The sequence below is a fragment of the Aotus nancymaae genome, unplaced genomic scaffold (assembly GCF_030222135.1).
Source record: "Aotus nancymaae isolate 86718 unplaced genomic scaffold, 86718_ANA_hifiasm-v0.15.2.pri h1tg000029l, whole genome shotgun sequence".
NCBI lineage: Eukaryota > Metazoa > Chordata > Mammalia > Primates > Aotidae > Aotus > Aotus nancymaae.
The window spans coordinates 9,652,847-9,668,114 of NW_026988442.1; the positions used below are offsets into that span (position 1 = coordinate 9,652,847).

The window sequence follows — 15,268 nt, forward strand, 5'->3', positions numbered from 1 at the left end:
GAAAGACAAGGTTTCTGGCTTCCTGACACCTACATTCCAGTGGATGAGACAAAGAATAAACAAGTACTCAAAGGTGTAGCATAATTCCAAGCAAGAGGATAGATGATGATAGAGAATGCTCTTTTAGATAAGGTGATCATGGGAGCCTCTTTGAGGAGGGGTCATCTGAGCATAGATGTGAATGAATTGAGAGAATAAGATATGCAAATATTAGGGGAGGGCAGCATTCCTGGTAGAAGCAACAACAAGAGCAAACACCCTGAGATGGGAACAAGATGGCATATCCAAGGACCAGCAAGGGGGCCTGTGTGAGTGGAGCAGATCAGACATTAGGGGACATGAAGATGAGATCCTGTAGGTCTTGAGGAGGACAAAGCAGGATGCCTGGAATATGGGAAATACAAAATGACAGTTACTGCTGCACCTGCTGTCATTTATTGATCATTGAATATGTAGTAGGCACTGTTCTAAGCACTTACATATATTAATTTCATACTTGCAACAACATTATGAGGAAAGTGAAGTTATTACTCCATTTCACTGATAGGAAAATTGAAGCCCAGAGAGATTAAGCAACTCGCCAAAGATCACAGAGCTAGTCCAGGATCGAGCCAAGTAGTCTGGCTCTGGAGCCCTTCATTGTTCCTAATTACTGAATTCTATTGATAAAAACATCATTACTCAGAGAGGTAAGTGACTTGCCTGCTTATACACAGCACAGAAATGATGGATCAGACTTGAATCCTAGGATTAAGCCCTAGGGTATTTCCACTGCACCACACTGCCTCTTTCTATGGTAAAGCAGAATAAAGGAGAGAGGCTGTTCTGTGACACCCCCACAGAGGCACAGAGCAATTTTAATGCTGTCAGTGAGCCCCATGGGGATTTTATTTAAATGATGATCTGCACTGTGCAGTTGTCTGATATTCCCTCCCACTTACCTTTCTCAAATGTGAAAACCATGTCACTCCGTGCACCCTCTTCCAGCACGTAAATGCTTTACCAAGGAAGCTGAACCTTTCTGTAGGGATTTGGGGTGTTGAGAAAGCTCCCTCCTTAAATGCCATTATTTCAGGGACTTGTAAAGATGACTCAGAGTGAGAGAGGGAAGCTATAATAGAAAATTAGTGATCTTATCCAAGATGGGACCAAGGCTGAAGGCCCAGCTTTAGACTGATAAAGGCCCTTCTGCGAGGGCTCCAAGGAGTCCTGAGCCGACACTGACCAGTTTAAAGAGAACTCAGGAGCAAGGCTCCCAGCTACTTCCATTCCCCGCAACTTTTAATATTCCTGAATGTGTCACAAAACTTGGAGGGTGTGGAGTGTGCATGTTGAAGGGTGTGTTTGCATGTGCACTGCTGTTGTTTCTGTGTGCATGTATGTGTCTGTGTGTATTTGGTGAGGTTGTGCTTCTATAAATTTGTGTGTGAATCTGAGTACTAGTGAGGGTCTGTGTATTTGACCATGCTTGTGTGCATCTGTTCATAACTAGATGTGTATATGAGTGTTTGTTTGGTGTGAATCTATGTATATTGGTCTGTGGGTACTTGTGGGTCTCTGGGTGAGAACCTCTATGCAGGGAGGAATCCTAGATATTTAGTTAGAAATTGTCAAATGCAGGTAGGCTATGAATAATGGAAGCAGTTACAGTGCAGGTCTTTTGATGGTGCTAATGAGGTAGGAGAAGAAAAAGCAGTGAGGTTAAACCACATATAAAACCTTTAAAAAGTTTTCCTGAGGATCAGCTGCTATTAATGGTAATAGCCATTTATAATTAACAATAGTATTGTGAAACCAGTCATAGCAGCTCCCATTTTGAGACTACCTACTGTATGCTTCATTATATTTAGTATCTGCCATTCTCATGACAACTCTGTGCTTCTCACTATGTGCATTTCACTGAGGAGGCAACTGGAGCTCAGAGAGGTTGAGTAACTTGCCCAGGGTCACACAGTTAGCAGGAGTGGAGCCTGGAGGAGAACTCAGGCATCAGTGATGCTAGAGGCTGAGTTTTCTTCCCTCTCCAGACTGCAATTCTTCACCTACACCAGCCAGCAACCCCAGCTCCAGCCAGGCCTCAGCCCTGGGACATGAAGAAGAGGATGGCAGAGCAGACACAACACAAGGGGAGAATGAGGGTCTAGGCCCCGCTGGTCCATGGAGTTGTGTGGCCTTAAGACAATAGTCTTCCCTCTGCACCTCCACTTCCTCATCACTAAAGTGAGAATCCGGATTCACTGGTCTCCGCTCTGACTGGGCCACAGAGAAGGGGTCTTTGTGTGTGGTCCCTGTACCACCTTGGGAGTGTTGACCTGGAAAGGGGCCTCTGTGTGGAGACAGAAGAGGAAATTCAAGATATGTGTCCATCTGGCCTAGGGCACTCACTCCTTTCCTTCCCAGTTGTGGGGGATATGCCAGCTTGGGCCTCAGCCACCATTCCCATCCACTCCTTCTCTTCTCCTTAGTGCACTTTCCTGGATTGCAGAGATGGAAGTTGAAAACTATTTTCCACAGCCTCCCTTGCAGCTAAAATGCTCGATGTCAATTATGTTCTGCCAATTAGCTAGACTGTGTGAGATTTTGACTCGAATTAAAACAGAGGCCGCCTCTCTGCTGCTGTGGCTCTTTCTTCCAGCAGGAGCCATCATGGCGGCATGGGGGTTTTTGCAGCAGCATCTCAGAGTCTGGTGGCCACCCCCATGGGTGTTGAGAGGCAGTTGTGATGACGTCATGGTGGCTCCCCAGTCCCAGCTTCCAGATCCCTGGACCCGAGTGGGACAGTAAGTTCTTGAACTCACTATTTTTGCAGGGGTGGCCTCCTGTTTGCCTGACTTTCTGATTGCATGGCTGGTTGGTCAGGTAGTGCTCTGGGAGTCATTTCCAGAGGCCCTGTCTACTCCTCCAGAACCTTCCCTCCCCAGCACCTTGTAAAGTTCCTTATCCCCTATGTTAAATCAAGCTTTGCTTTAAAAAGCCTTGATGATTTCTTTTGGCTGCACAGAACCCTTTCTGATCACCATGGAGCACTCATACTCAGCCGTCAAAACCTAGCCTTGGTCTCCAGCTCCAAGATGACTTCCCATATTGACCAGACTGGCTTGGATACTTCTCCTATGTATCCACACCTCTAGCTCAGCCCTGTCCAGGTGGTGCTGAAATTACTGGAAGTACTGTTTACTTGCTGTCCTCCCTGCCAGACTGTGATCCCCAGAGGGCAGGAACTGGGTCATCTCAGCCATGCAGCTGAGTGTTTAGCAGAGGACCTGGCCTATAGTACATACTCCAGGTGTTTTGTGGAATGAATACAGAAAAGGCCACAATTTGTCAGTTCAATAGGATTTAGGAGAATCTGTAAGATTTATGACAGAAAAAAGCCATTTAATCTCCCCCTCTGGCAAAAAGAAACTCACCTGGCATAAAGAGCTATTATTAGGAGTGATGTATCTTATGGGGCTCATAGGATGATGAGGAGCAGCTCTTAGATGAAAGGTCTCATTTTGGATCAAATACCCAGGATCTCTGGGCAGGTCTGTCCTCTTGCTGATGCCCAGGCTGCTGCTGAGGAATTAGGAGCTGGTGGCTTTTGAGAGGTAGCTTGATGAGTGAAAAGAGCCCTGGCTTTTGAGGCAGACAGACCAGGGCTGATATCCCAGCTTGACCACATCCTGACTGTGCAACCTCGGACAGGTGACTGAGCCCTCAGCTTGGCTTCCTCATCTGCAAAGTGAAGCTAATGATATTTACCACCTGGAGTTGTTGTGAGGGTTAAATGAGATGGTTTAGGAGATGTACCTGGCTCCTAGCAAGGACTTGATGCATGGAGGCTGTGATTAGATTTTAGTGATTTGAGATGTAAAGGTTTTCTCTTTTTTTGGCAGAGGGCTAAAAACATTTCACATCATTACCCAGTGAAGTTGAAACCAGGCATCCAATCCTGCCACTCACCTCTTGTTTGACTGGCAGCAGAGGTCAAGTGCATGTTTCAGACACGTAGACATAAATGTGACCCAGAACATAGTAGGTGCTCAGTAAACAGGTGCCCCTCCTTGCCATGTGCTGTTTGGATTCTTGTTCAGGTCTTGGTCCCAGAAGGCTGGAAAGGACAGGGGAGCATCATGGGTGGATGTGACAAAGCAGAAAGGGGCTTAGACTTTGGAGCTATACAGATCTTGATGTGAGTCCTGACTCTGTCCCTGTCCTGTCCCTGTCCTGCTATGCTACTTGGGAAGTCATTTCACCTCTTAGTGTCTCAGTTTCTTCATCTGCAAAGTAGAAGTTACAGTGCCTGCCTAACTGGGCTACTGAGAGGTTACTAAAGATCATATATCCCAGTTCTTAGCATTTTGCCTGGCACAGGGTCACTCTCAGTGGATAATAGCGTGTATGCGTTTGCTGCTTTTGGGTTTCAGCTTACCTCTGTGAGGTAGTCACACAAAGCATGGGCTTTGCAGTCAGAGGAACTTGGGGTCTATTCCATTTATGAGCTGTATGACCTCAGGCAAGTGACTGCCTCTCTGAGTTCAGTTTCTTCCTCCGGCAGATGAGGGCAAAAATAGCACCTACCTTGTTAGTTTGAGGTGAGGATTAAATGAGATAATAATACATAAAGACGAATTAACAGAGTGATGGGCACCAAGTAGACAGACAATAACTATCAGCCCAGAGTGTGGAAGTTGTGCTGCCAGCTGAGGCAAAATAGGAGAGAAGGCAAAGTTTTGCCCATTGGGAACGGGAAGTTCAGTGGACTCATAATGCTGTTGCAACCATTACCACTATCTACTACTGGAATACTCTCATCACCCCAAACAGAAACTCTATGCCATTTAAGCAGTAACTCCCCTCATCCCCCTCCACCCAGCTCCTGGCAAACTTTACTCTGTTTTTTCTCTTTATGAATTTTCCTGTTCTAGGTACCTCATAGAAGTGGAATCGTACAGCATTTGTCCTTCTGTGTCTGGTTTATTTCACTTAGCGTCATGTTGTCAAGTTTCGCCCAGGCTGCGGCTGACATCTGAACTTTCTTCCTTTTGATAACTAAATACTAATATGTTGTCTGTGCATCTGCCACATGTTGTTTATCTGTTTTTCGGTTGATGGACACTCAGATTGTTTTTAACTTTTGCTGATTGTGAATAATGCTGGTATGGGCTGGGCATGGTGATCACACTTGTAATCCTAGCGCTTTGGGAAGCCGAAATGGGAGGATCACTTGAGGCCAGGAGTTTGAGACCAGCCTGGGTAACATAATGAGACCCTATCTCTAAAATAAATAAATAAATTAGCTGGCTTATAGGGAACTATGATTACATTATTGCACTCCAGGCTGGGTGACAGAGTGAGATGCTGTCTCTAAGTTAATGGTGGTGATGAAGATGATGATGATGATGCTATAAACATTGGTGTACAAGTATCTGTTAGAGTCTTTATTTCAGTTCTTTCGGGTATATATGTAGAAATGAAATTGCTGGGTCATGTGGTAATTCTGTGTTTAACATTTTGAGGAATCATCCATCTTTTTCCCCATAGCACTGTACCGTTTTCCATTCCAGCCACAGCACACAGAGTTTCCAGTGTCTCCATTTCCTTGACATTGGCTCTTTGAGGTGCGTTAGGAGACCCATCTTTGTTTGGCACACTCCTATTCAACCTTCAAAACCCACCTCATATGTTACCTACATAGGGATCCCCAGACAGAGTACATCCCTGCTGCCTCTGTATCTTGCATTGCTTTGCTTTTGTACCCACTCCATGGCATTTTATGCCCACAGATGTCCTCCACTGGACAGTGAGCTTGTTGAGGGTAGGAATCATGTTGGATTTGAATCTGAATCACCAGCATCAGGGCATCAAGAAATGCACATGAGCCAGATGAAATGATTGAGTAACTTCCCTCTAGATCTCTGAGTTCTTTGTCCACATGGAGAGCCATTGCCAACCCTTTCCAGCCTCCAAATGTGCTTCAGATAAAGTGCTGTGTTGACCTGGCGCTTGGGGTCCTGTGTGGCTTCTTTTCCCATCTTTCATTCTGTGCTCCAGCCACACTTTGAACCAGTTGTTCTCTTATCAGTAACTCAACAAATGTGTACTAAGCACCTACAATGTGCCAGGCAAGACAAAAGGCCTACCTCCCTAGAGTTTACACGTCACCAGCAGAAACAGGCAATAAGCAGATAAACTAATAAATATTTTATATCAGTGAGGGACAAATGCTGGGGAGACAGACAGAGGTGGGTGAGGGATGGAGAGAGACAGAACACAGGGCGTGCAGGAGAGACCTGTTTTAGGAAGTGACATTTAAGCCCAAAGCTAGATGCAGTGATGGAAGGAATATGGGGAAAAGTGTATTCTCAGAGAAGGCACAGCAAGGGCAAAGCCCCTGAGGCAGGAACGTGCTTGGTGTGTTTGAGGAGCAGCAGGGAGGCCAGGGCAGTTGCAGAAAGCAGGGAGGACAGGAAGGCAGCAGAGAGCAGCCCCTTCACGTGAGGCATGTGGACCTTCTAAGTCAGGTGAAAGCCACTCGAGTGTTTTAAGCAGGAGCAAAGTACGATCTGAGTTGCTTTTTATTGTTTTTGTCTTGAGACAGGGTTTTACTCCTGTCACCCAGGCTGAAGTGCAATGGCGTGATCTCCACTCACTGCAACCTCCACCTCCCAGGTTCAAGTGATTCTCCTGCCTCAGCCTTCCAAGTAGCTAGGATTTCAGGTGCCCGCCACCATGCTCAGCTAATTTTTGTATTTTTAGTAGAGATGGGGTTTCACCATGTTGGCCAGGCTGGTCTTGAACTCCAGACCTCAGGTGATTTGCCCGCCTCAGCCTCCCAAAGTGCTAGGATTACAGGTATGAACCACAGTACCTGGCCTGAGTTGCATTTAAAAGAACCTCTCTGGCTGCAGAGGAGCAAATAGTAGGGTGGGGTAAGGGCAGAGGCAGAAGCCAGCCATCTAGGAGAGAAGCAACAGCTACCCGGGGCCCAGGCAATAGAGCCAGAAGCAATGAAGACATGCTGAGGAGGTGTCAGCGCAAGAGAAAGAGGAGAGTCAAGAGTGACCCTCACCATCCCACTCAACTCTTCTTGCTTCTAGGACTTTGCCTAAGTTGTTCCCTCTGCCCTTTCCTGCCCTCTGCCTGGAAAACTCCCACTTGTGTCTCAGTCCTTAGCTTCACTCTCACTTTCTCCAGGAAGCCTTCTCCCACCTCCTCAGCAGGCTGGCTTGGGAGCCCCTTTCTGTTCCCACAGTATTCCAGGTATCCTAGCCTGTACTTGACACACTGCGGTGAGTGGCTGTTCCTTATATCTGCCCTTCAACCTGGATTGTGAGGACAAAGAGGGCAAAGTTGTGTGTGGCATATTAAGCCTAAGGGCTTAGCACAGAGAATGGCACATTGGGATGTTTCAATATAAAAGAATAAGAGGCCAGGAGTGGTGGCTCATGCCCGTAATCCCAGCACTTTGGGAGACTGAGGCAGGCGGATCACAAGGTCAGGAGTTCGAGACCAATCTGGCCAACATAATGAAACTCCATCTCTACTAAAAATACAAAGAATTAGCAGGTGTGGTGGAAGGTGCCTGTAATCCCAGCTACTTGGGAGGCTGAGGCAGGCAGGAGAATCATGTGAACCCAGGAGGCAGAGGTTGCAGTGAGCTAAGATTGTGTCACTGCACTCCAGCCCGGGTGACAGAGTGAGACTCCATCTCAAAAAAAAAAAAAAAGAATAAGAGACAGAGAGAGAGAGAGAGAGTGCAGCAGCAGGGCACAGACGCGATGGCTCGGGCAGTGGGAGTCTCTCACACACTTGCCTACCCAGCCCCAGTGTGGACATTCACTCTGGACACACTGCAGCATGAAAAGTGATTCAGGAGACTTGAAACTGACCAGAGGACTGGAACTTAATCCCACTGAAGTCCTCCTGAGTGATCCATGCCACCTGCCACCGCTTTTCCAGGGTGACAGGTGAATAGAGAATGCACACAGAGCTCCGTGCATGAAGCACAGCCAGGAGGGGAAGCCCAGGAGTGCGCAGCTCATGGCTGGGATGCAAGCCTGGAGTCGGACGGCCTGGGATCAGGCTGTGCTCTGCCACTTTCTAGCTGCACGGCTTTGTGCAAGTGACGTAACTTCTCCCAGCCTCTGTTTCCTTCTCTGTAAGGTGGGGGCAGGAATTGCATCTAATGGCAGAATGGTGGGGAGAATCAGGTGTCGATTGGTGTCCAGGGTTTACAGCGGGGCCTGGTAGCAGACAGCCCTTCAGAAATGCTGGCTTTGTTTCTTAACTTTTCTATCTTCCACCCTGTGCTTCCTGAATCCTACCTGACAGAATGATTTGAGGGCTGGTTGTTTTAAGTATTTCCTTTTCTTTATTATTTGCCTTTTGCCCACCTCGAGAACTGCAATAGAGACTCGTCATGTGGAGGACGTGCAGGGAAGGGAGCATGCTAGAGTTTTGGAATGAGTGTTGACATCTGTATAAAAGCTAGCAGCATCCTCCTTTCTTCAGAAGATGACTCAGGCACTCAGGCGAAGTATCCATAGTAGTCACGCAGTGAGGAAGCGGTGGCATCGGGATCTAAGCCCAAGTGAGCCTGGCCGAGCCATGGTACCCACCCTCTGGGCTGCTGTCCACAGGGCTGCACCATGACTGGTACATCACCGAGCCCGGAAGAGGGTGGCTTTAGAGCAAGGTTCTCCAGTACTGACGGGGAAGGCTGCTCCTGGCCTCCTCCTATGTGTGCGTGTGTAAAGGATGCTGCGGAAGGAGAGGAAAAGCAAATGCAGGAACTATTTGCTCTTGAGGTGACAGTAGACTCAGGGGGTGAAGGATATTAAACATCAGTGGCTTAATGGGGATTATCCACGAGTGTCTCTACTCTTACCACCCTGACCTCTCTGGTGAGTAACAGTCAGGAGAGGCCCCTGCTTCTTTGCTCTTCTAGTGCCTGCACTGACTTCCAGCCACAGGAGCCATTGTGCTGTCTATTCGAAGGTTATTACCAAGAGCTTATAGAGGCAGAGGTTGGGAGGAGGAGGAGGAAATGAAAAATGGGGATAGAGAGCAGCTGGAGTGAGGCTTTGGGCTTGGGGATGAAGACAACGCTCACTCTTGGGCTCCCAGATTCCCAGGGTGGCAATGAGTAGACTCCACCCAAGTCCTCTGGCTTCCAGGAGGGAAGCCAACCTGAGATGTGGCCAAGTACCCGCTGACCCTGCGCTGTGGCTGTCACACGCTGGGCAGGGGCTTCCGCATAGGGCACCCGGAGTTGTTTGCACCTGCCAGTTAGACTCCTTGTGCCGCCTCGGGAAGAGAAGACAGAAAGGAGAAGGAAATGAGGCTGTGGATCCAGAGGGGAGTGTGTTGGGGGGTCTGTGACTTCAGGGCCTGAGGGATGGGGCTCAGTTCCTCCTCCCTCCCTGGGTGGCTGGGGCCTCTCTGAACTTCCACTGCCTTCTCCATCTGAGGACGCATTGTGAGATCCACACCACGGGTTTTCTTGTGAGGATGCGATGGAACGTGGAAATGTCTGAGATGTAGTAGGTGCTTGGCAAACAGCCCTTCTACTTCCTCCTCATGTGAGCCTGTAATGAGCCAGGCGCAGGGAGAGGAGGCTGCCTGGGAGAACCTGCTGCGTCAGAGCTGGAGCCATGTGGCTTATCAGGAATGATGGGAGTGGAACACCTGCTCGTGCCGGCTGCATTAAGTGCTATCGACACGTCCTCCTTTTGCCCTCACAAGAGCCCAAGAGCCCCATGATACTGTTGTCTCCATTGTACAGATGAGCAGTTGGAGGCTGAAGTTGGCAGCTTGTCCAAGGTCTCTCAGAAGGTGAGTGGCAGACCTGAAACTCAAACTCACATCTTAAATGTCGTTAAGCACAGCCTGTGTATGAAGAGGCTGAGTCCCAGAGAAGGAACCTGGCCCCCACCCCTCAGTGTGGGCAGGTTCAAGCCTGGGGAGAGGTGAGGGAGGGAGCAGAAACTTGGAGGACAGATCAACCTGACTTTGGATTCTAGTTGGATGACTTACTTGCTGTGTCTTTAGGCCAGTTTCTCAGCGCTCAAACCTCTGTTTTCTCATCTGCAAGATGGGGAAAATACTAACATCCTGGCCAGGTCATGAGGATTAGATCTAACAACTCCAGCTAAGTGCCTAGTGCAGCCAGAGGCCTACAAAACAGGAGGCCCTGCCAGACTTCTGAAATAGTTGTGCCTCCCACCACAAACTGTCTGCTGTTGACTGAGAAGAGAAGTACGTTCTCTTCCAAACTCAGAGACCCCATGTTCTGGGAGGTATTTGTAGTAATGAAGAGTGCAACCTTCAAGCTGCCGCTGGCCCAGGCCAGGGGTACATCGCGGTGGGCGTGTCCCTCACCCAGGGTGTGTGCTGAGGCACACCGCAGCCCATATTTTGGGGGGTTTCTCGTGCTATTCATTTTGTGTTGCCGCCAGAGAAAACTAAACTGCAGTTCCTGGCTGTCGGGGAAGAGCTGTGCTTCTGCCAGGGCTCGTGTGCCTGGCACCAGCTCAGGCATGTACCAGAGCCGAATGCCGTTTGCAGGCAAATGTACACACAAAAAGATTCCAGCGCACGCGTGCACCAGCCAACACAGAGTTGCCACGGCACACAACACCGGGCCGCGCACGTGCCTGCCGATTCCACTGCCATCTCCCTCCGCTCTCCCATGATCAGAAGATTCTCTCAGCCCCTGTCTGTCTCCGCGTCTGTCCTTCTGTGGATCAGTGCATTTTGAGTCTGACTGTCTTCCTGGTTAGTTTCCTTCTCTCTTGCTCTGCCTCTCTCTCCCTGTGTTGCTACCTGTCTCCCTGTCTCTGCCACTCTCTGTCTCTTTGTTTATCTTTCTCTTTCTCTCCTCCTTTGTATCGCTCCCTAGGTCTGACATTGCCTTTCTCCATTTCTGATTCTATCTGTTTTTCTCTCTGACTCTCTCTCTCATTCTTTCTGTGTCTTTCTGTCTTTCTCTAACTCTTCTGTCTCTCCTTCCCTGTCTCCTTTTTCCTGTGACACTCTCCTAGAAACGCATCAGAAAATGAAGTGGCCGGATTTCAAGTGACAAACAGCACTACACCCAGAATCCGCCCCCCTCCCCAACAAGGCTGCCTTCCTCCTCCACATCCCTGTCACAAAGAGAAGCCTATTGTGTCGGGCCCAGGGAGTTCGAGTTGAAGGGCCTGGGGGTCTGAGCTCTGACTGCACTCAGCCACTTCCCCATTGGCTCCCAGCAGCCTGTGCTCAGCAAGGGCTGAGCGACAGGGGAGGCTCTCGTCCATAAAAGGGGGGAAGAGGCACCAGAACTGCCATTCGAAGGGGCTTTGGTGGTGCTCACAGCCACCTCTTTAGCACCTCCTCCCGAGCCGGAGTCAGGGAGGCCCCTGAGTCTTGGACCCGCCACCTGCCACCTCTGACCTGCTCAGCCAGAAGCTGCCCAGGGACAAAGCAGAGCACAGGTAATATCCAGAAGGGGCCCTGGAATTCTCTCTCTTGGTTTTATTTGCTTATTCCTGGTCATCTGGACCTAGAGGTGGTGGGAGCTCGGGCTGGGGATTTTAGGTTTGGGTCTGATGATCTAGCAAAGGTAGTTACAGTTAGGAGGCTAGTTCACAAAAGCCAGAGCAGTGAGAGACTGACCGCTCTTTGGAATCTCCCTTTCTGTACAGTTCTGGCTGAAACAGGTGGTAAGCTGTCTCCCAAGAGGACCACTCTTTGGCTTTGGCTCCAGGGTCTCCTCCCCCGTGCAGCCTCCCGCACAGCAGTTCCCATGCCATTCCTAGGTCCGGGGAGAATGGGACACCCTGGGCGGGAGAAGTGAGAGGTTTCTAATCAGGGTGATTTTAAAGGTCAATGAGTCTCACTGGACTTAGAGAACAAGGGCTTGGGGACACTAATGAGAGCCAAGGCTCTGGCATTTATCACATAATATGTACATCAATGTACAGCCTTTTCATTCTTTTCGGATTGTGTTTAATTGCTGACAGGGCGCTGGTTTGAGTGGCTTCTTTCAGTGGAACTTGACACAGGATGAAGTTTGGGGTTGTTTTGTTGGGAGGGAATGGGAAAAGGGAGTGACAACAACCCTGGCGACCCAGGCTTAGCAGGCGTTATCGTGTCAATTTTTCTTGGAAAGGACTTGTTGCTCTCCTATTAATTACAGCCGGAGGAGTCTAAGGCCGGGAGGAAGCTCAAAATGAAAGCCATTTGCTCACTGGTCCCGAGACCCACATTCAGAAAAGTACCAAATCTCAAAGTTTGATTCTAGCTAAAAGCTGATGAGTTTCAGGGGGAAAAAAAAAGCCTGCTGACTACTCCAAGGTTGAAGAGTAAATTCTGCAATGCTTACTTTTTCGTGGGTATCTTTTATCAAGAATCCCTCCAAGCTCAACAAACATTACTTAATTAAGTCTCCAGGCTTCCCAGGGGAAACAAGCTCTTTCGATTATTGGATCTGATTTCAATTCCCCTCCCACAGACCAAAAGTCTTCATTATCATCTTTCTTCCAAGGTTGCTGAAATATACAAGGCTTGCCTTTTGAATTTGACAGGCATCCCAGTCGAGATCCGTTGCAAAGCACTGTAGAATGTGGATCCTCTTCTGTTCTTTCTCACCCCGGGCCTCACTCCCGTCCCCCTGTGGCACCTTCCTCCTCTTTCCCCTCATCTTCTCCCCCAGTCCCACCACACCTTGCCTTTGTTCTATTTTTGCAGGTCATTTATCTCCAGGCGTTGAGATCTGCGTGGGGGTGCTATTGCAGCAGCCCAACCCGATGAGTTATGCTGCCTGGGGGTGGTTTGCGTTCACTGACGGGATCTCAAGCCCACTGCTTTGCCCCAGCTGTGTTAGAGGTGTGATGGGTGGCAGGCAAACCCTGTGTCTCCGTTGGCAGCTGGGAGTGGGATGCCGCACTGGTTCCTGAGGCTATGTGGCGGAAGGAAGCACACTTTAAGGGAGCAGGCAAAGGGATCGGCTCTGGGGCTGAGAAATTTGCGATCTTAAAACACGTGGAAGGAGTTAGGGTTTCTTGAAGTAACTCCAAGGGCCAGGAATTTTCCATTTGTCATCTACACGTGTGTCTCACAACACCTGAGACAGTGCTGGGCTGAAATCCCAGATCCCACCACTCACTTACTCTGTGACTTTGGAACAGTAGCTGTCCTCTGAGTCTTACTTTTCTTACTTGTATGATGAGAATAATGGTAATATTCACCTCCTAAGGTTATTGCAAGCCTCCAATGGTATACAGCACTATGCCCGGCATTTCAGTAGGTGCTCAATAAATGCTGGTATGACTGCTCAGATTTTCACCATTCCAAAGTGATGAGGGTAGACCTTTCCCTCCATCTGTTATAATATCGCTGATCATCCCACTCCATCGTGCTGTGTGCTATGTCCAGGAAATACAATCTAATGTCTAATAATTTTCATTTGTGGGGCTGGTGCTCCTTTTCTCTCCCCATCCCAACAGAAGACTCTTTATTTCTTCATCTGCTACATCGGGATCATGAAGTCTCTCTTTGATCGATACTCCCTAATTCCCTCTCCCACTGCCCACCTCCTTGGGTCATTCTTGTACAGTTGGTTGTATTTATTAGATCTCTTCCATCATTGTAAGAGAGATCAATAATTACTGGTTCAATTTCAACGCATGCCTGAGAAAGTGTGGTTACACAGCTGATTTCTCTCACCGTATTCACTCATCTCAGCTCATCTTGTTGGCTCTGATGAAGTGATAAACCTGTTTCACTGAGACAGAGCTAGCCACTTTGGCTAACGTCGGCTGGAGACACCCACGTGAGCCCAGGATCGGACCCTCGATGTGGAGAGAGGTCTGTTAGTGCTTTGAAGCGCAGCCTCATCAATCTCTCCAGCCTGGATCCAGACTGATGTTCCTGGCAGGAGGACAGTGGCTCAGGGGGCTCCTCCCAGAGTTCATCCAGGTCATCCCACTAGCCAGAGCGGCTGGCCACGAGCTGCAGACATATGCACTGAGGCAATTTGTTGATGCTTTGGCTTGAACTGCCATTTGGTCCCTGTCCTATTCCTCCTGGACAATTTGATTTAATTTGACAACGGTTTACTGAGCAGTTATTATGTGGCAGGGTCTCTCGCCCGACGGTCCCTAGGAACAAAGGGCAGACTCAGAGCAGCAGAGGATAAAACTGGTGTCCGTGACTCACACAGCAGGTCAGTGTCCTGAATCAAAAGCTACTTTCCCTCCCTGCTTCTCTCTCTTGTATGTTCACTTCCCTCCTCTTCTTTCCCTCTTCTTCCCCTCCTCTTCCTCCTCCTCACCCCCTCCCCTTCTATTCCATTTGTCCTCTCCCCACCTCTATGTCTCATCTTGTTTTTCTTTTCCCACATGGGCCTCCACCTGTCTCTGCTTTTCCTCGGTGTCTTGGTCTCTTTTTCTGTGTGTGCAGGCTCACCTCTGCCATTCTTTTGGGCCTGTCTCTTTCTCTCTGTGTCCATGTCTCTAACTCTCTCTTTTTACGTCTCTCTCTGTTTCTCTTCATCTCCATATCTCTCTGGTTCACCCTCTTTTTGCCTTTCTCCCCATCCCTTAATTGCACCAGATAACAAAAAGGGTGGTGGTTCCAGCCAAACCTTGCTCTTGAAAAACGTTCTTTTAAATATGCAGTGAATGATCCCACCACAACCATCGCCTGCAAAGCCGTCTTTCCCTCTGGTCTCTGCACCGCAAATGCAGCCGACCACCAAATGGGACCCTCATCCGATCCTGTGCTTTGATCTTTGCCAGGCTCAAGGGTGGGTTTACTTTCTGTTCAGAACCCGAGCCTCCTCCCCACCCATTGATCATTGGTCTTTTGTTATGACACTAGCAGCTAACAAGGGGCACTACTTTTCCGGGTTCGGGGCTCCCTTTGCCAGCCTCCTGGAGGCCCACAGGGGTGAACTTTAGATTTTTGAGTGTGGCTTAAAAGTTCCCGAAACGGTTTCAGTGTCAGGAATGTCAGAGTTTGGGAGATTATCCAAAAGACACTTGACACATATTTAGGCCTCAGGATGGTTTGTGGAGTGGAGTCAGCAGACTGACTTTGCAGTCTCGTTCTGCTGTTTCCTTGCTTCTTGGTCTTGATGCAGTCTTTTAGACTCTCTGAGCCTCGTTTTCCTTATCTGGAAAATGGAACTGATAGTTCCCAGCCCACTGGATTCTCCTCAAGGCAAAAATGAAATAATTGAGATAAAGTGGGGAGCAAAGAGCTCATCCCTTCTCAGAGCTACACCCTAAATGGGGAATGA

General features: G+C 48.8%; 1 protein-coding gene across 9 annotated transcripts in view; it reads left to right on the forward strand.

The window, feature by feature from the left end:
• The window catches only part of PDYN (prodynorphin), a 120,015-nt gene that overhangs the window by 93,823 nt on the left and 10,924 nt on the right, over positions 1-15,268 (forward strand). For 2 of the 9 annotated variants that reach the window (XM_064382287.1, XM_021665755.2), the window contains exon 4: positions 14,107-14,191. The exons of 3 other annotated variants lie outside the window; for them this stretch is intronic. The gene's annotated coding sequence lies outside the window, so the exon portion shown is untranslated. Of the gene's footprint in view, positions 1-9,680; positions 9,820-10,712; positions 11,460-14,106; positions 14,192-15,268 lie in introns of those variants that run through there. 4 more of the 9 variants (XM_012455297.2, XM_012455302.2, XM_021665756.2 and 1 more) reach the window with 3 other exon arrangements.